General features: G+C 40.9%; 1 pseudogene across 1 annotated transcript; it reads left to right on the top strand.

Annotated features, from left to right (window-relative positions):
- Nucleotides 1–4,278: 4,278 nt before the first annotated feature.
- LOC308246784 (GTPase IMAP family member 5-like) lies at nt 4,279–18,903 on the top strand (annotated as a pseudogene). The gene is made up of 2 exons: nt 4,279–4,321; nt 18,255–18,903. The product of its transcript is annotated as a GTPase IMAP family member 5-like (transcript).
- Nucleotides 18,904–23,547: the final 4,644 nt, after the last annotated feature.

Raw genomic sequence — 23,547 nt, 5'->3', positions numbered from 1 at the left:
AATAATAACTCTTGTAATATTCTGAATAATTTTTGCATTATATTTTGAGAGGATAAAGGAAGAGCAACCTGAGGCATGAGATTAGCAGTGAGAACTGCATAATGTGAGTCAGAGATTATATTTAGGGGTTGTGAAGGCCAATGCATTAATACTAAGCAGATGGCCCATAATTCATCTTGTTGAACAGAACCCCAAGGTGCCTCTTGAATGAAATATTGAGAGTTAGTCCAAAAACCTACGCTTGCTTTGATGGTAGCATCTGTAAAAACAGTTATTCCTGAAACCGGTTGATCACTAATGGGAGAATAAGGCAAAATTTGGTGTTCTTTCAAAAAACCGAATAATTTATGGGAAGGATAGTGGTTATCAAACTGTCCAGAAAAGCCTGCAATGGCTATTTGCCAATTCTCATTAAATTCAATAGCCTGCTGAATTTGTTTATTCTGAAGCTTGGTTACTATTTTTTGAAAATCTAATCTAATCAATTGGTGTAATCGATGCTTTCCTTTGATAATTAAATAAGCTATTTTATCTAAATATGTGGTTAATTTTTTATTATGTTTGTTGGCTAGAAACAACCATTCAAGAACTCCTTCCCTTTGTCCAATGCAAGCAGTGGGGGAATGTTGAGTATGAAAGATATACAAAATGACACCCTCCTGAGGATTAATATATTGTAGCTGAGTAACGGAAATTCTTTCTTCTGCTAATTGTAATTCTTTTCTAGCTTGAGGAGACAAAGTACGGGGACTATTTAAGTCAGAATCACCTTCTAATGTGGCAAATAAATGTTGTAAATCTCCAGTTGTGATACCCAAGGCAGGTCGCAACCAATTAATATCTCCTAACAATTTTTGAAAATCATTTAAGGTACATAGATGTTCTGTACAAATAGTAATTTTCTGTGGTTTAATACAGTGTGAATCCATAGTATACCCCAGATATTGTAAGGGCTTGTCCATCTGGACCTTATCTGGGGCTATGTTTAAATTATATTCTTTTAGGGACGACTTTAACTCCTGAAAATATTTATCTCGTAGCTCCTGTGTGGGAGCAGCTAACAATATGTCATCCATATAATGATAGAGAATTATTTTATGATATTTAGTTCTTAAAGGTTGAAGGGCCCGATCTACAAACTCCTGGCATAAGGTAGGGCTATTTAATATTCCTTGTGGTAGGACTTTCCATTGATATCTCTCTGTAGGTCGCCCATTATTATATTCTGGAATAGTAAAAGCAAACTTCTCTTTATCTTGTTCTTGAAGGGGAATTGTAAAGAAACAATCTTTTAGATCAATCACAAGTGAGCTATAGGACGAAGGAATCATAGAAGGAAGTGGAATGCCAGGTTGAAGTGGGCCCATAGGTTGAATACACTTATTTATCTCTTGTAAGTCCGTTAGTAATCTCCATTTACCACTTTTCTTTTTAATGACAAAAACAGGAAAATTCCAAGGAGAAGCAGAAGGTTCAATATGTCCTGCTTCTAGCTGTTCTTTAACTAGCATTTTAAGGGCCTCGAGCTTCTCTTTACTTAAGGGCCACTGCTCCACCCACCTTGGCTCTGACGTTAACCAAGTTAAAGGTAGGGCTCGAGGAATAGGAACAGTGGCTTTCAGTTTTCCTGAGTAGTAACAGGGAATTGCTCAAGAGACGGACTCATGACAGGAAACGATAGTGTTACATCAAATTGTTTTAATAAATCTCTTCCCCATATGTTGATAGGCACATCTACCACATAAAATTTTAAGGTGGCTATCTTGCCTTCAGGGCCTTGGCAGGTCAGGAAATCTTGACTGATTTACTTGATTGACAGTCCCCAAACCGGATAATATAATAGGTACTGGTTTAGTTTTCCATTCTAGAGGCCACTGCCGTCGAGCTATGAGGGATACATCAGCCCCAGTATCTATTAATCCAGTAAAAGGCACCCCTTTAATCCACAATTTGAGAGATGGTCTGTCATCAGAAATTAAAGTCTACCAGAAAATGTGACTTCCAGTACTTCCAAAACCCCCTGTCCTTGTATTTGAGCGGGTGCTAAATTTCTTGTAAGGAAGCAAAAGCAATTGAGCAACCCGTTCGCCGGCATCCAGGGATAAGGATTGTTGTACTCGAGCCATGATTTTTATTTCCCCTTGAAAGTTAGAATCTATTATCCCAGTAAGGATATCTAGACCCCTCATAGCAGAACTGCTTCTGCCCAAAATTAACCCCACAGTTTTATCGGGAATAGGCCCTATTACTCCAGTAGGTAATTTATACGTTCCTCCTGCTGGGGACAAAGTACAAGGAACTGATACAGATAAATCAGCTGCTGCACTTCCCTTAGTAGCAGCATATAAATCCTTTACTCTAATTGGGGAGGAACCTGTTGAGCAAGAAACTGCTGAAATCCTGCATTCTGTTGGGGGCCCCAGGGCTTTGGGCCCCGCTGGGAGTTTCCCAAATTCCCAACTTCTCCTTTGTTAACAAGCCAATTACCATCTTTATCTTTCATTGATCTGCATTCATTAGTCCAATGATTTCCTTTCTGACATCTTCGACAAGGCCCAGGAGGACCCCTACTGGTCACTCTTTTCTCCTTATTATTGCCTTTTCTGCAATCCCTTCTAAAATGTGCAGGCTTGCCACAGTTATAGCACGTTTGATTGGATTTATTTAGAGCAGAAGCAAACGCAGTAGCAAAAACGTTAGACTGATGAGTAGCACTCCCTATTCCTGCACAGGCTCTAATGTAGTCATCAAGAGAAGATCCTTGTCCTCTTAAAGGACTAATAATTCTTTTGCATTCTTCGTTAGCATTCTCATATGCTAAGGCCTCTAGAACAAGGGTTGCAGCCTCATTAGTCCCTACCCCTTTCATGACAGCAGTTCTTAGTCTAGCTAGAAAATCCGTGTATGGTTCATTAGGACCTTGTACAGTTTTTACAAAAGATGGTGCAGCTTTTCCAGTAATTTCTATTTTTTTGCCAAGCTTTCAGAAAAATAGCCTTAATCTGGGTCAAAGCGAGATCATTAAGTCCCGCTTGTTGAGCTATTGTCTGATAGGCTCCTTGACCTAAAAGTTCATCCTCGGTAGGACCAGGAGAATTGCGAGTCGTATTATGACGGGCCTGTACTCTAGCTTCTTCTGTCCACCAACTACGTAGTTGTAACCATTGTGAACCTTATAATACTGCACGGCCCAAAGACTCCCAGTCACGAGGGATAAGTAAATTTTCTGAAGCATAAGAATCAAGAAGCCCCAAAACAAAAGGGGATTGCGGGCCAAATTGAGCTACTGCTTGTTTTAAATCCTTTAGAAACTTACAAGCTAAAGGGGAATACTGTACATTATATCCCCTTTGAGGATATTGAGCATTAGCTGCAAACTGTTGTCTCTGTATGGGAAATAATAAAGGACTAGACTTCTCATCCTGCCAGCCCCCTGGAGGGGCAGGAATATCATCCTCTTCAGGAACATACCCAAATGTAAACATCTGAGGTCCTGCTGTAGCAGTATAAGAAGGAGGTTGAGACATAGTTATTGGAGCCACAGCCCTTGGCAAAGAAGGAGCAGGGGGAGCAGAGGGTATGGCATCAGCCGTAGGAGTAGATGCCTCGCTCATTTCCTACATATCAGATTTAGAGGTAATAGTGAAAACCTGCCGTAAAAGGTGTAATAATTCCTTCCCCTCTGCTCCTAGAGATGGTTTTGTTTCTACCTCTATATTGTCTTCTAAACGAGGGGGTAATGGAGGATCGTCATCAACTGCCTCATGTAAAGGGTCCTCCTCCTCGTCACTTTCTGCTTCAGGATCAATGGCCCGACCATTCACAACTTCTACGATTTGCTTTCTAATTCTACTATTTTGCTCACTATCTGTTTCTAATAATTTCAGCCCTCTAGTGATAGCTCCACACAAAGTCCATAACTTGACATCCATAACTTCTCCCTTCTGATGACACAGCCTAAGCTGTTTCACAACTTGCTGCCATTCTCTCAAATTGAGCTGTGCCTTCTGTTGGCAATTAAACCAGTAACATTTCTTTTGAACATGTTTGAATAAATTTTTCATAGTTTTGTCACTCGTTTCCACGCCAATAGAAAGTAGCAATCCTTTAAGCAATTCCCGATATTCCTTTTCCAATGACGGAGAATTCCCCATGATTTTCCCAAAAGTCCCCCTACTTTATTCCCGGGGTGCTTACCCTTTCGGTTTCGTCTCCCTTCGAACCCTGCTCGCTGCGCCAATTGTTGCAACCTGTTTCAATAAAATGAGGGATGACGAAATGACAGACAACATACACACAGACAAGACAGACGCCGAGCTCGGTGAAGACTGCAGCAAGTTTATTAACTGCGTAATGCCTTGTATACACAAAACACTGAATAGGAGGTCTGTCAAGAGGAATGTATTCTTTGTTCCTCTTAATCTCTAAGGGAGAGACAGAGCAGAAGGACAAATTCTCAGTACAGCAAATCTCAGTAAATAGTTACAGACTTCGTGGTAAGCTATGAAAGGTTGCTCTCATTCTACTGATAACCGCCATCCAAACAAGCCTGGGAAAACTGTGTGGGTAGGGGACCCATAACTTTAAAGAATAGCTTTAAAGGTCATTCCCTTGTGGCCAAACCCACCCTCCCTGTTTGCAGGCAAGAGGGAGCACATCTGTTTGCAGAATGTGCTTCTTTGGCACGTACACAGTTGGGAATGTTTCCAAGTTATGCTGTTTGCAGCTTTTCCTTGGCTGATCTCTTCACACCAGTCAGAAAGGATATATGCACCCCTATGTTCATAGAAGCACAATTTGGCATAGCTAAGATATGGAAACAGCCTAAGTGCCCATCAGCAGATTCGTGGATTAAACTGTGGTACATCTACAAAGTGGAATACTACACTGCTGTAAAAAAGAAGGAATTCTTACCATTTGCAACAGCATGGATGGAACTGGAGAGCATCATGCTAAGCGAAATAAGCCAGTCAGAGAAAGATAAATATCACATGGTCTCACTCATTTATGGAATATAATGAACAACATAAACTGATGGACAAAAACAGATCCAGAGACAGAGAAGCTTTGATCAGACCATCAAATCTCAGAGGGAAGGTAGGGGAAGGTGGGGTTAAGGAGAGAGATCAACTAAAGGATTTGTATGCTTGCATATAAGCATAACCAATGGACACAGACACCAGGGGGGTAAGGGCATGAGTGGGGGGTGGGGTCAATGGGGCGATAAGGACACATATGTAATACTTTAATCAATAATGAAAAACAAAACAAAGAAAAAAAAAAAGAAAGAAATGTTTAATTAACCAGATAGTGTATAAAAACACTGCCTTTGGGGAGACAGAGCTTTGTCTGTGAATCCTCCATCTCCTTTACTTGCTGAAGAAAATAAAACTACCTTGCGACAACCACGTCTTATGCTTAAAGAGAGCATCCAAAGAGTGAAAGCCATGAGTAACATCATGAAACTTTAGCCACAAAGTGTCTAAGGCCAAGACAGATTCGGAGATATAGGATCTAAGAGTTGCTGGTGAATCAACAATAGCTAGTACAGATGTCAACAAAATAATGGTTTCCTGCTGTGGATAACAAATATTTTTCTACTTGCAACAAATGAAGAAAATGCTATAGTGCAATGACTAAAATGAGTTGTAGCCAAACTCTTCTCAAAGTAACATTTTTCTTGTTGCTTTTTGCTATGTGATCCTAAATTTAAGACAAAGATTGGTGTGAAGTGTTAAAAAACACCAACTTATTTCCAAAACAGTGGCCTCTAGTTTTACATACTTTTCTTGGTGCCCAGAATGGAGGAGCTCAATGTAACTGTTACAGGTGGTGCCAGAATATGTGTGAATAACAGGTATAAGGTTCTGCATTATGGTGGCTTTTTCCTGCAGAAATTTTCAGACAAAGTATTTCCAAAGGACTTGGTCACTCATCCAGCAGTTGTTAGTGAAGTGCCCAGCGAGGAACCTATATTGGAACGACCTTTAGAACTGCAACTCTGAGCAACAAACAAATGCCTGTCTCAAGCTGCACCAGAAGCCACCCAGAGTGTGAAACCACAAGGGCAAAGTATAAGCCAATCTCAAACCCAGTCACGTAGAAAACAAAGGACGATGAGACCAAAAGCTGCAAAACAGGAAGCACACCACAAAACCGCTTTTCTCAGCCAACATCATGAGACAGTGAGATAGAGGAAGAAAATCAAGAATGAAAAAGAAACAGAAAGCAATCAAACAACTGAAATAACTAGCAGCAGCCAGCAAACAGGTAGGAAAACCAGTTGGAGAAAATTCAAAAGGAGACAGCCCTTTTCCTGCAGCTAGGAGATTTGAATGGAGTCTTTTAAAAGTCCAAGAAAAGAAATGGATACCAGAAATAACCACAATATGTCTTCTTTTAAATGGGATGGGAGTAACCTGAATGTTTTTTGGTCCACACTTGATATTTGTCTATACTTTATCTAATATTTCCAATATGTGGAAAAATTTAAAATGTTTGTCAAATTGACTATTGCTGCCTTTCAATATAAAGTGGGAGCAGGAAGAGTAAAGTGTTTTGGTTTGTTGCTTTTTATACCAAAGCTGGAATGTCTAAAAGAGACATGATTTTTATCCACTAAGGAACAGAGTCTCATATACCCAAATAAAAGCATCTTAAAAATTAGAGGGGAAAAAAGAGGGAAGAGCAAAGAGAAGAGAATCATCAAAATGAGAGAGAAAGTCTGTGTGCTGATTCTTATACTCTGTAGCATTTCCAGTAAAGTTTCTAAAACTGAAAAAGAAATAGCTGGATATGAACAGTTCTGCATAAATACTAGTGTTTTTTAAGGAACAGTATAAATGGTGCATTTGGGGCTTTCAGAGTCACAGGCTGAAGTAGAAACAGTGCACACTGTCACAAGAATGAGGAAACAGGAGAGGCCAAGGGAAAGGAAGGGGAACTCTTAGAAACAGAGGGGAGGACTGTGAAGTCTTCCATGCTGTGAAATGATAGTTTGGACCAGTTTCACCAAGTCACCAAGGAGTGGGGGACACTCAACTGACATACGACTGACAAATTATACATTGAGGGCCTTGGACATATCAGATATTGGGATGTAATTCAATACGTAAACTATATTATAAATCCCAGATGTCTATACTTACATAGGTACATACTTCTCATGTATGTCCTTGTATTTATAAGTTGCCACATTCAATTTGCTACTATTTTGGTGAGGATTTTTATGTATAAATTCATAAAGGATATTGGTCTGTAGTTTTTTTCCTTGTAATATCTTTGAAAGATACTGACCTCATGGAATGAATGGTGAAGTACTTCCTCCTCTCCTGGTTTTTTAAAGTGTCTGTAATGCATTGGTGTTAATTCCTTAAATATTTAATGATTTCACCAGTGAAGCCATCTGGTACTGGGCTTTTCTTTGGTTGTAGGTTTTTATTTTAATTTAACCTCTTTTAGATTTTATTTAGGCTTGAGTCACCTTCAGTAGTTTGTGTCCTTCTAGGAATCTAATGTACAGCATAAAAAAACAAAAGAAGAAAAGAAAATTTAGTTAGCAGTTAGCTGACAGATTCCAGTTGCCAGAACCCACCTTAGGTTTACCTATGGAGAGCCAAAAATAATCCCACTAAATTAATAGAAAAGTGTGCAAACGTTTCTATATAACAGAAGCAACCTGAATAGCAAACAAACTATGAAAACCATTTTTAAATTCAATGGTAATCAGAAATATGGATGTGTAAGTGGATGAAGACATCACTATGTATGTCCTTAAGGTGATAAAAAAATTAACAGTGGAATATCACCAAGTGCAAGCGCAGATTTGGGGACTTCTCACACATGGCTTGTGTCAATGAGAATTGGCATAGTGGTCTCCAGTCATATTGCCAATATCTAGTCATATGAAAGCCGTCCACTAATTGTTGCACAGAGATATGCAGAATATGGGGATTATTTTGCAGAAGTATATATTTTGGAACATCTTAAAAGTTGGTTAATAAATAATTGGATACAATTTTATACAAATAATGTCATTTACGTAAAAGCTTAAAATACAAAATCAGTATTAGATATTACCTATAGATACATGTGTATGTAAAAGTATAAATAAACACATGAGATGATACATAAAAAGCTCAGAATATTAGTTGCCCCTAAAGGGCAGAGGGAGGGAGAAAAGCATAAATGAAATTCATGTGTAGTGTGTTAACTTTTTAATCAAATAGAATATCTGCAGTAAAAATGCCAAAATACTTACATTTGTTCATTGCAAATTGTGGATTTTTGTTCCATAAGTTCACTTAAAAACTTGTTTCATAACTGCATAATATTTAAAACTGAATAAGTAAGTATAACCTCATCTTAGGTATGTAACATCTTGTCTTTTCTAACAACAAAATGAGTGACACAATATTATGCCTCATTTGAATGAAACATTTATGCTAATTCATGCCAATGGTTGTGCCAATTTCTGTTTAAATCTACTAAAATACAAAATGGTGATCACTGGGAGACAAGGACCACAGAGCCAGCCAGGAAAAACATTTGATTAAACACTGAGCAGGAAGTGAGTTTTTCTTGAATTTGTCCTCATGTTGATTCCTTCTCTTTGCCCATGGCACCCCCTTCTCTCCACCAACTGCTGAGGGGGCTAATCACAAACTTGCTAGAACAGAGAAAAAATTGCCTTGCTGTAAATGACATTGGCTTGTTTGAAGTAATGAGAATTTCTAGTGCCTAAAACTCTTTGTGTCACATGGGTATCCAGTGGCCAAGAGGAAAAGTACACGGCACCTTCCCAGGAGAAGGTTGGATGTGGGACATGACTTCTACAAGGACTGACATGAGAGGGGATTACTTTTTCCAGAAAGTTGGCCTACTTTGACTCCAAAACATAAAATAAAATAATATTCAACTCCTCATTCCATAAAAAAAAAAAAGCCTTTTTTTGTGTGTGTGTGCCTTATCCAGTTGGAGGGACATAAGTAATGGATTGGTTTTAAAACATTTTCTGCTCTCCTCTATGCTGAGACAGAAAGAAAGAGACCAAGCATTGTGTTCACAGTCTATTGTATTAGCTTCACCAGGTTCTCTTAAAGTTATACATAGACTTTTGAGGGAGCATAATGTGAGTTAGGAAATTAGCAATGGAAATGGTTCCTCGATGGAGAATTATTCTTAGTAGTCTGAACTGGAGGTGACCTCAGGCCTTACCAACACCATGTGGACACTTACTTTTTATCCTTTTCCTGTTTTTATCCCAGAAGAAGCTGGAAGGACTTCCAAAGAGCAGATATGGAACTAAGGCCAAAGGAAAGAAAGCCTCCAAGTCCTCAAGAGGCATCGTTTCCTCACCTCAAACACAGTGACAGAAACCCAGTGATTTTAAACTGAAGAATAAGGGGGGGAAAAATGGCGGCGGAATAGACAGATGTGTTCTGAGCCTTGTCCCGGAGCAGAAAGAAAGAACAGCTGAGGGTCGCACAAGGAGTGTTTGTTGGCAATTTAAGGGACAGTTAAACTCCAGGAGAAGGTGGGGGACTGCTAGACGGGGTTCCCCTGACCTGACAGCCCCCACTGCAGCTGGGTCCCCTCCCGGAGCTGCGGGCTTGGACGCGGAGTCTGCGCCATCTTGAAAGGGAAAGTGGAGCTTATCGGAAGCCTGAAAATGCACAACTGCGGCACCCACGGAACAGCTGTGAGCCCCAGAACACCAGTTCCCAATTGGCGCAAACACGCAGATTCAGAGGAGCTCTACACTCCACCACGGAAAGGTCAGATTTTACCTGGGATAAGGTGAGGTCTCTGGTCCCGGCGGGAGAGAGGAACGCGTGTTTTGCGGGAGCTGGAGGACCAGGGAAGTCTGTGCCTAAAAAAATCCGTGGCTGTTGGGGCTGGCGTGATCCGTGAATGTGGAAGGGGGTCCTCAGAGCTGCTAACAGAAGGGATCTCTAAAAAGCAACCCATTTTGATCTGACGGGCAGGGACAGCCTAAGAATTTCAAAGGTGTGCCAGCTGCTTAGACTTGCACACAGACCCATTGTTCACACACTTGGGCTTTTTCCTCTTCAAATCCTTGCTTCTGATTACTAAGCCCAATACATAGGATCACCCAGTTGGGAACACCCTGGGAAACTGCAGGGGAAAGTGTTTTTCTGGAACCTGGAGATCAGAGCGGGGAGTGACCATCGGAGACCCAGCTCTGAGGCAGCCAACTTCCACAAACCGGTATTGAGTGCTACAGAGAAAGAAGGATGTAAATACAGGCTAGAGAGGCCAAAGAGATCCGGAAGTGAATCCAGAAACACTGCCACCAAGGGGCTGAATCACAAATTGACTCTTGTGTGATCAAAAATAAAGTAATAGGAGAAATTAAGACACACCGCCTGCTTAAAAATCAGGACTGGTTTACAACACTGAGGAGCAGTGGAATGCAGGGAACTGCAATACTGTCCAGAATGAGAAACAGGCATGCCAAACAGAACAATAGAGGATGTGAATGACCTTCACTACTGCACATTTTATCTTTTGTATTTTTAATTTTTATTATTTTGTTTTCATTTTTTGCATCTTTTACTCAAGAAACTAATTTTTTTCCTTTTTTCCTCACTTAATTTTACCTTTTTAATTACTACATTTTTATTTTCAATCAGTATCATTACTACTACTATTTTACCTTTTTTTTTAAAGTATCATTTTATTTTCTCTTTATTTTACTTTGGGATTAGTGTTCTGCATTCTAGTTTCATCTTTCCTTTATCATCGTTTTACTCTATCTCAACTCTACCTTTATGCCATCACTCTCTTCCTAACCTTTCCCCTTTTGGTGTCCTGTTTATCTTATCCCTTTCCTGCTTTAGATTTTCCCTATTCTTTCTGTTTACCCCCTGATAAAATTTCACTCTACTTATATATCGAATCTACAATCCCCTGCTCCAAGTCCATACAAACCTCTCTCTTCGCTGTCTTAACTATCCAAAAATTGTCTTTCTCTCTGTCCTTTTGTTCATGTTTGCTTGAATGTTGATTATATCAACATTATGCTTTTTTGTGAGATTGTTTTGCTTATTCTTTTTTTTTGTTCATTTGTTTTTTGTTAGCTTTGTTTTTGTTTGTTTTTTGCTTCTGTTTTCCCTTGCCTCACTTGATATTAGTTTGTATTAATCCCCAGGTACTTGTTGCAGGCATTTGCTGGGATTAGTGGTTGTTCTATTGAAGTTTTCTCCCCATATATATAGTTTGTTCCCCTTTCTCTCTTAGTCTCTTCCTTGTCTCTCTTACTTTTTTTTTCCTTTTACCAATTTCATTTAGACACTCCTTTTTTTCTTTCTTTCTTTTTCCTCTTCTTCTTTCTCTCCTATCCTGTAATTTGCCTTTCTCTGGTGGTCACCTTTATTGGAGATTATTAATATCGTGAATACATTTCTGTTCAGTGCCTTGTGAGTTGTACCTGGTTGTGTTGTATTTTGTGCCTTTAAATCAATGCAGGAGAGAGAGAACTACATAACCAGACATCCGGAGAAGAGAGACCATGGGGAGACAAAGAAACAGCCCGCATATGAAAGAAAAGCAGGCATCACGAGAAAAGCAAGTAAACTAAATGGAGGTAAGTAACCTTCCAGAGAAAGAATTCAGAGAAATGGTCATAAGGTGGCTGAAAAGAATGGAAGACAAATTCGACAATATGAGTAAGAACCAAGAGGAAATGAAGAAGAACCAAGAAGAAATGGAAAAGGACATCGCTGCTGTAAAGAACTCAATAGAAAGCATCAATAGTAGACTAGAAGAAGCAGAGGACCGCATCAGTGAGCTAGAAGACAAGATGGAAAAAAATACCCAAGTAGAGCAGCTTCTGAGAAAAAAAAATTAAAAAGCAGGAGGAGAGCCTAAGGGAACTTTGGGACAAGACCAAACAAAACAATATCCGCATAATAGGGGTTCCAGAAGGAAAGGAAACTGAGCAAGGAATAGAAAACCTGTTTGAAGAAATAATGACAGAAAACTTCCCTGATACAGGAAAGAAAAAACCCACACAAATCCAAGAAGCTCACAGAGTCCCAAGCAAAATGAACCCCAAAAGACCGACGCCAAGGCACATTATAATTAAATTGGCAAACACCAACGACAAAGTAAGAATCTTAAAAGCGGCAAGAGAGAGACAGAAAGTTACATACAAAGGAACCCCGATCAGACTAGCAACTGATTTCTCAACAGAAACTCATCAGGCCAGAAGGGAATGGAATGAAATATACCAAGTCATGGAAAGGAAGGGTCTGAATCCAAGAATACTGTACCCAGCAAGGCTATCAATCAAAACTGAAGGTGAAATCAGGAGCTTCACAGACAAAAAAAGACTAAGGGAATTTATTACCACCAAACCAGCAATGCAAGAAATGCTAATGGGTCTGCTGTAAAAAAAGAAAGAGGAAGCAAAGAAGGAACACAGGGGTAAAGAATAAAAATGGCAACAAATAAGTACCTATCAATAATAACTTTAAATGTAAACGGATTAAATGGCCCAATCAAAAGACATAGGGTAACGGACTGGATAAGGAAACAAGACCCATATATCTGCTGTCTACAAGAAACCCACCTAAGAAAAAAAGATGCAAACAGACTGAGGGTGAAGGGATGGGAAAAGGTCTTCCAGGCAAATAAAAATGAAAAAAAGCTGGGGTAGCAATACTTATATCTGACAAATTAGATCTCAAACTGAAGGACATAACAAGAGATAAGGAAGGCCACTTCATAATACTAAAGGGAGCAATTCAACAAGAAGAAATAACTCTGGTAAACATATACGCACCCAATACAGGAGCACCCAAATACATAAAAAATCTCCTGGAGGATATCAAGGGAGAGAATAACAGCAATACAATCATAGTAGGAGACTTTAATACCCAACTATCACCATTGGACGAATCCTCTAAACAAAAAAATCAGCAAAGAAACTTCAATCCTAAATGACTCACTATACCAGATGGAATTAATTGACATCTTCAGAACATTTCACCCCAAAGCCACACAATATACATTCTTCTCAAGTGCACATGGGTCATTCTCAAAGATAGACCATATGTTGGGACACAGGCAAAGTCTCTTCAAATTCAAGAAGATAGAAATCATATCAAGCATCTTCTCAGACCACAGTGGCATAAAACTGGAAATCAACTACAATAAAAACAATCCAAAGAAATCAAACACATGGAGACTAAACAACATGTTATTAAACAATGACTGGGTTACCAGAGAGATCACGGAAGAAATAAAAAACATCATGGCAACAAATGACAATGAAAACACAACAATCCAAAATCTATGGGACACAGCGAAAGCAGTCTTGAGAGGGAAGTTCATAGCTCTACAAGCCTACTGCAAAAAACAAGAAACAATGGTAATAAATTACCTAACCCTACAACTCAAAGAGTTAGAAAGAGAGCAACAAGAAAAGCCCAGTGTAAGCAGAAGGAAGGAAATAATAAAGATCAGAGTGGAGATAAACGACATAGAGACCAAAGAAACAATACAAAAGATCAACAAAACCAAGAGCTGGTTCTTTGAAAGGATAAACAAGATTGATGAACCTCTAACCAGGCTCACCAAGAAGCAAAGAGAGAGGACACAAATAAACAAAATCAGAAATGAAAGAGGTGAAATAACAACAGATCCCGCCGAAATACAAAGGATTGTTAAAAAATACTACTAACAACTCTATTCCAACAAACTGGACAACATGGAGGAAATGGACATATTCCTAGAAAAATATAACCTTCCAAAACTCAATCAGGAAGAATCTAAACAGCTCAATATGCCGGTAACTATGGAAGAAATTGAAGCAGTCATCAAAAATCTTCTGGCAAACAAAAGCCCGGGGCCAGACGGCTTTACAGGAGAGTTTTACCAAACATTCAAGTAAGATCTAAACCTATCCTCAGACTATTCCAAAAAATTCAAGAGGAAGGAACACTTCCATGCTCCTTCTATGAAGCCAGCATCACCCTAATACCAAAACCAGACAAAGACAACACAATGAAAGAGAATTACAGGCCAATATCCCTCATGAACATAGATGCCAAAATCCTCAACAAAATTCTAGCAAATCGGATCCAGCAGTACATCAGAAAGATCATACACCATGACCAAGTAGGCTTTATCCCAGGAATGCAAGGATGGTACAATATCCGCAAATCAATAAATATGATACATCACATAAACGAATTGAGAGATAAAAATCACATAGTCATATCAATTGATGCAGAAAAAGCATTTGACAAAATCCAACACACTTTCTTGATAAAAACTCTCAGCAAGGTAGGAATAGAAGGATCATACCTCAACATAATAAAAGCTATATATGATAAACCCACAGCTAACATCAATGGGCAAAAACTAAAACCATTTCCCCTAAGAAAAGGAACAAGACAGGGATGCCCACTCTCACCACTCCTGTTTGACATAGTCCTGGAAGTATTAGCCATTGCAATTAGACGAGAAGAAGAAATAAAGGCATCCAATTTGGAAAAGAAGAAGTAAAGCTGTCCTTATTTGCAGATGACATGATATTGTAATAAAAAACCCGAAAGACTCCATCAAAAAACTAACAGACTTAATAAATGAATTCAGCAATGTAGCAGGATACAAAATTAATGCCAAGAAATCTATGGCATTTCTATACACCAATAGTGAACTTACAGAAAGAGAGCCCAAAAAAGCAATCCCATTTACCATCGCACCAAAAAAATTAAGATACCTAGGAATAAACTTAACCAAGGAGGTAAAAGACCTATACGCAGAAAACTACAGGACACTGAAAAAAGAGACAGAGGAAGACATAAACAGATGGAAGAACATTGCATGTTCATGGATTGGTAGAATCAACATCATTAAAATGTCCATACTTCCCAAAGCAATCTATAGATTCAATGCACTCCCCATTAAAATACCAACGGCATATTTCACAGACCTAGAAAGAACTCTCCAAAAATTCATCTGGAATAAAAAAAGACCCCGAATAGCCACAGCAATCCTGAGAAAGAAGAATAAAGTAGGAGGGATCTCAATACCAGATTTCAAGCTGTATTACAAAGCCACTGTTCTCAAAACAGCCTGGTACTGGCACAAGAACAGACATATAGACCAATGGAATAGAGTAGAGAATCCAGATATCGACCCAAACCACTATACGCAATTAATATTTGACAAAGAAGACATGAACATACAATGGAGTCAAGACAGTCTCTTCAACAAATGGTGTTGGGAAAATGGGACAGATACATGCAAATCAATGAAACTAGATCACCAATTTACACCATACACAAAAGTAAACTCAAAATGGATACAGGACTTAAACATAAGATGGGAAACCATAAAAATACTAGAGGAATCCACAGGCAGCAAAGTCTCAGACATATGCCCAAAGAACTTCTTCACTGATACTGCCCCTAGGGCAATGGAAGCCAAAGAGAAAATAAACAAATGGGACTACATGAAAATAAAAAGCTTTTGCACAGCAAAAGAAACCAACAAAACAACAAGAAACCCCACTGTATGGGAGAACATATTTGCAAATGTTATCACTGATAAAGGTTTAATCTCCAACATCTACAGGCAGCTTATACAACTTAATAAAAGGAAGATAAATGATCCAATAAAAAAATGGGCAACTGACCTAAATAGAATCTTTTTGAAAGAAGACAGAAGGAAGGCCAAGAGACACATGAAAACATTCTCAAAGTCACTAATTATCCAAGAGATGCAAATCAAAACGACAATTCGATACCATCTCACACCTGTCAGAATGGCTATCATCAACAAATCAACAAATGACAAATGTTGGTGAGGATGCGGAGAAAAAGGAACCCTCGTGCACTGCTGGTGGGAATGCAGGCTGGTACAGCCACTGTGGAGAACAGTATGGCGTTTCCTCAAAAAACTGAAAATGGAACTCCCATTTGACCCAGTAATCCCACTCCTAGAAATATATCTTAAGAAACCAGAAACACCAATCAGAAAGGATATATGCACCCCTATGTTCATAGCAGCACAATTTACAATAGCTAAGATTTGGAAACAGCCTAGGTGCCCGTCAGCAGATGACTGGATCAGAAAACTATGGTACATCTACACAATGGAATACTATGCTGCCATGAAAAAGAAGGAATTGCCGAAACCGGTTTGGCTCAGTGGATAGAGCGTCAGCCTGCGGACTGAAAGGTCCCAGGTTCGATTCCGGCAAGAGTATGTACCTTGGTTGCGGGCACATCCCCAGTAGGAGGTGTGCAGGAGGCAGCTGATCGATGTTTCTCTCTCATCGATGTTTCTGACTCTCTATCTCTCTCCCTTCCTCTCTGTAAAAAAATCAATAAAATATATATTTTTTTTAAAAAAAGAAGGAATTATTACCATTTGTAGGAACCTGGATGAAATTAGAGAACATTATGCTAAGTGAAATAAGCCAGTCAATGAAAGAAAAATACCACATGACCTCACTCATTTGTGGATAATAAAAAACATTATAAACTGATGAACAAAAAGATAGATACAGAGGCAATAAAGCATCAAACAGACTGTCAAATTACAGTGGGAAGTTTAGGGAGAGGTGGGGGAAATAAGAGATCAACCGAAGGACTTATATGCATGCATATAAGAATAACCAATGGCCGAAACCGGTTTGGCTCAGTGGATAGAGCGTCGGCCTGCGGACTGAAGGGTCCCAGGTTCGATTCCGGTCAAGGGCATGTACCTTGGTTGCGGGCACATCCCCAGTGGGAGGTGTGCAGGAGGCAGCTGATCGATGTTTCTCTCTCATCGATGTTTCTAGCTCTCTATCCCTCTCCCTTCCTCTCTGTAAAATATCAATAAAATATATTAAAAAAAAAAAAGAATAACCAATAGATGCAAAACATTGGGGGGTGAGGGCATGTATGGGAGTGGGGTGCGTGGGGAGGCAATGGTAAGATATGTACAGATATAATACCTTAATAAAAAAATATTGCTATATAAAAAAATAAAGAAATAAAAAAATTAAAAAATAAATAAATAATAAATAAATAAATAAATAAAAATAAAAATATGTAAAATAAATAAATAAATAAAATAAAATAAAAATAAATAAATAAATAAACTGACGAATAAAAAATCAGTGCTCATTTTTTCTTTAACTTCCCCACCATCTTCACCCCCACCTCAACCTGTCCCTTTCAGTGCGATGCTCTCCGTGCACATGATGTGTGGAAAATGTGGAAATGAAACTTCAAGTCAGAAGTTGCAGGGTTTTAAGCTGAATTGTGAGCAAATTTTATCTTTCCTTGTCCTCTTTGAGCAGAAAATAGAAATACCTCCCAGAAAAATTTACTAATCATGCATGCTTCAAAACACCGCAGAACACTGCAGTAAAGGAAGAACACAGAGTAGAAGAAATAAAATAATAGATTTTAGGACACTGCAATAAACATGGAATACATTTGGGCTCATAGAACTCTAGACCTCCCCGGGTTCTCACCCTGGAAGGTTTTAGCTCTTGGCTCAGTATTGACCTCTCCAAGACCACTTTTGCTAACTTCCTGTAATTCAATCATCCAAGTAGATCTTTTCATCACATGTACTACTAATGGTCTTAAATTCCAATCCTCTTTAGCCACCCATCCTGAGTCATCTCTCAAATTTTGCCTTTGACATTAACTATGACCTTTCTGTTGTCTCAATTTCAAGCAGAGAACTCCCCACCCAAAAAAACAGAGACTCAGGGACCCTCAGCTGGTCCTTGGTGGAAGGTCACAGCTGACACTTTTCTCCCAAGGTTTAGGTGAATATGTTGAGCACTTCTATACAAGTGTTCCTGGGAATTTGTGGGTGAAAAGAGGTGGTAATATTTTCCTATGTATGACTTCTTATCCTCTGCCTCCTTCTAACTTCACATTTATTTAACATGAAACTGGGCTAGGCACCATCCCTGGAGAAACACAGGGACCACTTTAATTTCAGAAAAACTATCTTCCTTGGTCTTGATGAAGGACGTGGTACAACCTTCTCAGTGTAGCTTACTTGTTGGCTATGGGTCCAAAGTGGGCTTCCTATGTAGACTTCCTATGACCCGAGAACCTCCTAAAGTTATTGAAAACCTTTGTATGTATTTAGATATGACACTTTCTTTGGAGCAAAATCCACAGCTTTAATGAGATACCCTGAGGGTCCAGGACTGAAAACTCGGAAGTAACACCTGCTTAATAAGATACACAATTTTTCTCTTTCAGGAAGTGAAGAAGATAACCAGTTTCCATCATCTTCCTCACTGAGGCTCAACCTGGTGGAAAAATCTGCTTGCAAAAAAAGTGCCACTGAGAACAGTATCCTCTGTCAACCTGTGTTTGAGTACAGGCTGGGGGCCCAGGCCATGGCAGGGATGTTCCAGTCGGCCACATGCACATGGAATGGAAGGAACATCCTGGTGGTTGACACGCCCTCCATCTTTGAGGCTAAGGCCAGGACCAAGAGTTGTATAAGGGCTTCATTGACTGTTATTTGCTCTCAGCCCCAGGGCCCCATGTGCTTCTACTGGTGACCCAGCTGGGTGGCTTTACTGCCCAGGACACAGTGGCAGTGAGGAGGCCGAAGGAGGTCTTTGGGGCAGGAGCCATGATGCACGTGGTGGTAATCTTCACCCACAAGGAAGATTTAGGGGGAGAGTCCTTAGATGAGTATGTAGCCAAAACAGATAACTGCAGCCTGCAGATCCTGGTCCAGGAGTGTGGGAAGAGATACTGTGGCCTCAAGAACCCGGCGACTGGGGAGGAACAGAGGGAGCAGCTGGAGAAGCTGATGGCTGTGGTTGAGAACTTGGAGAGGGATAATCAGGGTAACTTCTACACAAACAACCTCTTCCACAATGCACAGATGCCCTAGGGAGGCAGACTCGGCACCCCAGAAGAGCACAGGAGCTATCTAGCCAAAGTTCAAGTGCACACTGAAGAACAAAAGTAAGACCTGAAGGATACTGGGAGTCACTGGGCATTCAAGCCAGTGCACAGTCAAAAAGTGTGTTTTGCCTAATATAAGTATGCTCTTTTAGCTTTTTTGCTTTTTTCATTTTCATTTCATGAAATATATTTTCCACCCCTTTATTTTAATGCTCTATGTTTTTTTCATTCTGTGGGGAGTGTCTTGTATACAGCATATTATATTGGTCTTGTTTTCTCGTCTATTCAGGTACCCTAGGACCTTGGATTGAAGCATTTCATCCATTTACATTTAAATTGATTATTAATAACATGTTCCTTTTTTTTTAATTGTTACTTCTTCTTAGAGAAGTTCCTTTAAAATTTCTTGTAATACTGGTTTGGTGGTAATGAACTCCTTAAGCTTTTCTTGCCTGGGAAGCCTTTTATCTCTCCTTCAATTTTAAATGATAACCTCCCTAGGTAGAGTAATCTTGCTTTTAGGTCCTCTTCGGGCCTTGTAAGTTTTTATTGAGAAATTAACTGGCAGTGTTATGGCAGCTCCCTTATTGGTCTTTTTGTTGCTATTTTTACAATTCACTCTTCGTTTCTAGGTTTTGCCATTTACATGGTAATGCACTTTGGTGTGGACCTTTTTGGGTTCATCTTGAAGTACTCTCAGTACTTCCTGGACTTGTGTGTCTTTTTTCTTCATCAGATTAGGAAAGTTTTCAGTCATTATTTTTAAAAATAGGTTATCAATCTCTTGCTCTCTCTTTTCTCCTTCTGGTATGCCCATGATGGGAATGTTTTTATGCTTCATATTGTTCCAGAAGTACCTAAAATTATTGACACTTTTAAAAATTATTTTTCTTTTTGCTGCTTTAATTGGATGTTTTCCACTACCTTGTCTTCTAAATCACTGATTTGATTATTTGCTTCACCAAATCTCCTGTTGATTCATTCTAGTGTATTCTTTATTATAGATATTGAATTTTTCATTTCTGACTGATTCAGAGAGGAAGGGAGAGGGAAAGAGAGATAGAAACATCAATGATGAGAGAGCATCATTGATTGGCTGCCTCCTGCACGATCCAATGGGTACTATCCCATAACCCAGGTATGGGTCCTGACCAGAAATTGAACTGAAACTTCCTGGTTCATATGTCGACACTGTGCCATACCAATCAGCATGGATTTCTCATTCTTTCTATTTCCTGTCTCTGATGATTTTAAGCTGTAATCCATTTTAAAGACTGAGCCCTACAAAATAGTAATTCTTTCAGGGATTTCTGCTCTGAGGATATTTGTATAAATAAATGACTTCTTTTACTATTCATGTAATTTATAAATAAACTAGAAGCTTTTAGGGATAGAGTTGGGTGAGCAGACAGAACTAGCTATGAGGAAAGCTGGTGGGTGAAGAGCACTGGGAAGTGTAAAAAGCACAGCTCAGCATGTTATTCCTGTGAACACACATCACCAACATCAACTTTGTGGACAAAGCTGAATTGTAAACATTTCTCTTCTTAGTTTATAAGAAGCTGTTTTCTACTCCCTATCCTTAAGGTATTAAGACTTAACTCTTCTTTCAAAAGGAGTGTCTGGGAGAAGGAAGATGGCAACTGGCAGGAACATACAGAGGAAGAGAGTGTGAGAGAGTGAGGGAGCAATAGAGGAGTGTGTGGACATGTGTGGTGTGTGTGTGTGTGTATGAGCTTGGGACAGTTAGATTCTGCAGGTCTTCCAAGGGGCTGCCAAATCTGGCAGTCTTAGATGGCGGAACCCCGCTCCCATTGCGCACACTCCGGGGCGGCCAGTGAGGGCACAGAGAATATGCCATCTTGAGAAACAGAGCTGCTTGAGACTAAGATCCTGGCCTCAGCACTACCCAGTCTGGTCTCATATGCAAAACAGCCTGCAGCCACTGGGGACAGAGACCTGCAATCACAGCTGCAGACCCACAGACAACAAGAATCCAGACATCCCGGCTGCAAATTTCTGTGAGTCACAGAGCTTATCTCTCTTTCTGCAGGCTCATGGGCAGTGCCATAGTAACTGATAGACCAGCCTCTTGCACAGGCTGAAGTGCCTCTACAGGAATTTGAGCCTGGGAGTGCACAGACACTGGGAATCTGTTCCCAGCAATGCAATCGGGCAACCAAACCTGAAGCACACGCAGGGTGGCAGTGCCACCTGACTTTGATTCTGGGAAAGCATACACGGAAGTCTGTTTTCCATAGCACAAGAGTGGACCTCCTGCCAACACAGTGCTACCATGCAACCCAGTCTCCCAAGCTGACCGGGACCCCAATTCTCCAGGCAGGAGGCAGCACTGAGCACCAGTGACTTGACTCTGTTTCTTATCACTTGCGCCTGGGATCCCTGACTCCCGGTGCATTCACACTAAGAGCCAGTGACTCCAATTCTTGGTGCATGCACACACAGGGACCCTGATTCTTAGTGTGAGGCCACATGAAGCAACAGAGACTCTGATATTCAACTTTTGGTGCAGGCACAGGGAACTCTGACTCCTGAAACATGCTAGGGGCCTTTGATTTTCAGCACACTCCAGCGGGGTATCTGTTTCAGTGTGGTTCAGGCAGGGTCCCTGATTCTAGGTGCACACACAAGGCCACACTGAGCACTGGTAATGCTGACCCTGGGAGAGCCTGGTTCCCACCAACCCATGGCAGCTGCACATCTTGGTGTCAGAGTTCTTCAGGGACACTCAGGTGGTGTGAAGCTCCCACTGCACACTGCCCAGGCCCATGCAACTCAACGTTTGAACCTTCTGGTGATAGTCAGAATGGGAAGACAACACAATTCCCAGAGGAAAGAAAATGAGGAGTCGCCAAGAAAGGAAATTAGTGAAAGTGAAGCATGCAACATGACAGAAAAATAATTCAGAGTAATGATCGTAAAATTCATAACCAGATGGATGAGACAATCAACAACCTATGCAAGAATCAGGAAAAAATAAAAAATGATATAGCTACAATAAAAAACACCATGGAAGGTTTCAACAGTAGATTAGAAGAAGCAGAGGACTGAATTAGTGAGTTAGAAGATAAGGTAGAGAAACAAGCTCAATCTGAACAGCAACTGGAGAAAAAAATTAAAAAGCAGGAGGAGAGCCTAAGGGAGCTTTGGGACAACATGAAACGAAGTAACATACATATAATAGGGCTGCCAGAAGGACAAGAAGAGCAGCAAGGATAAGAAAAGAGAAACAAATGGCGGCTGAATAGACAGCAGTATCATGGACCTCCTCCTAGGGCCAGAAAAGCAACTAAATCCAAGAATATCCACCCTGAACTAACAAATTAATCACAGTTGAGGAGACAATCTCAATATAATAAAAGCCTAAGCAACCTTTATGGTGGAACAACTAGAACTACCAGTCACTATGGTGTTCAGTGACCACCAGGGGGCAGACACTCAATGTAGGAGCTGCCCCCTGGTGGTCAGTGTGCTCTCACAGGCAGAGCACAGCTCAGCCAGAAGCCAGGCTCACAGCTGGTGAGTGCAGCTGCCATGGTGTCAAGAGCCTCTCCCGATGCCATGGCAGCACTACCAAGCACTGGCAGCAGGCACAGTGTGAGCAGCATGGAATTCAGCCCCAATTCAAGCTCCTCCCTGGCTGCCTGCCACTTGGCGCACTGATACATCTCCTAAGGGGTCCTGGACTGATAGAGGGTGCAGGCTGGGTTGAGAGACCCACCCAAGTGCACAAATTTTATGCACTGGACCTCTAGGTTTGGATAAGAAAGGGCAGAGGATGCCTAGAGAATGGCGCTTGCCGTGCTCTGGCAGTGAGTGGCACAGTACCTCCCGGCAGGCTCTCAAATGTCTGCAGGGAGCACGTTATACCAGAGTGAGCTCCCACACCAGGCCTTCTCACCAGCCCACTGGAACCCAGTGCCCTAGATCTGGCTCCAAGACTCCACAGTATTTGTAAGCAAGGGAGAACCCTGTGCCCTACCCCTGCCGCAGACCCCAGAACCATGCTGCTAACCTGACCTGAAGCTACCCAGCACCCACACTACCCCCAGCACAGGGACCTGCTGTCAGGGTGACCCAGAGCAACCCAGAGCTTGCCACACTGATTGTGCTATCCAGAGCAACCCATGCCCACTCCACCCCATCCCCAGGACAGTCCTGTCAGGGCCATCCAGAGCAATCCAATGCACCTTCCACTCTGAGTGAAAGGGGAGCACAGACTGAGTAACCCAGGGGAACCACCCTCCACTCCACACTGATGAGGGGCAAACTGGAGCAACATAACACATGTCTCACTCCAGCTACAAGAAAACAGGACTGTGAGACTCAGAGCAACCCCAACCCTCTCTCCCCAGCCCTTGGGGCAGTCCTGCAAGGGGATACCTGGAGCAACACAGCACATGCCTCACTCTGGCCATAGGAAAGCACTGAGGAGGCAACATGAAGCAAGCTGATGTGCCCAGCCAGGGGTTACAGGACCACTCTGCAAGTGCACTGCCAGAGGGACCTATGGTGCCACCCTGCCATGGGTGCCAGGGCTGCAGATGAATTGCATGCCAGAGGGCTCTGGGTCCTCAAAGGCATCACACATTAGAGGAACTGTGCACAC

This window comes from Plecotus auritus (genome assembly GCF_963455305.1).
Source record: "Plecotus auritus genome assembly, chromosome: 4".
Lineage (NCBI taxonomy): Eukaryota > Metazoa > Chordata > Mammalia > Chiroptera > Vespertilionidae > Plecotus > Plecotus auritus.
This window is presented reverse-complemented; position numbering and strand designations above follow the sequence as displayed.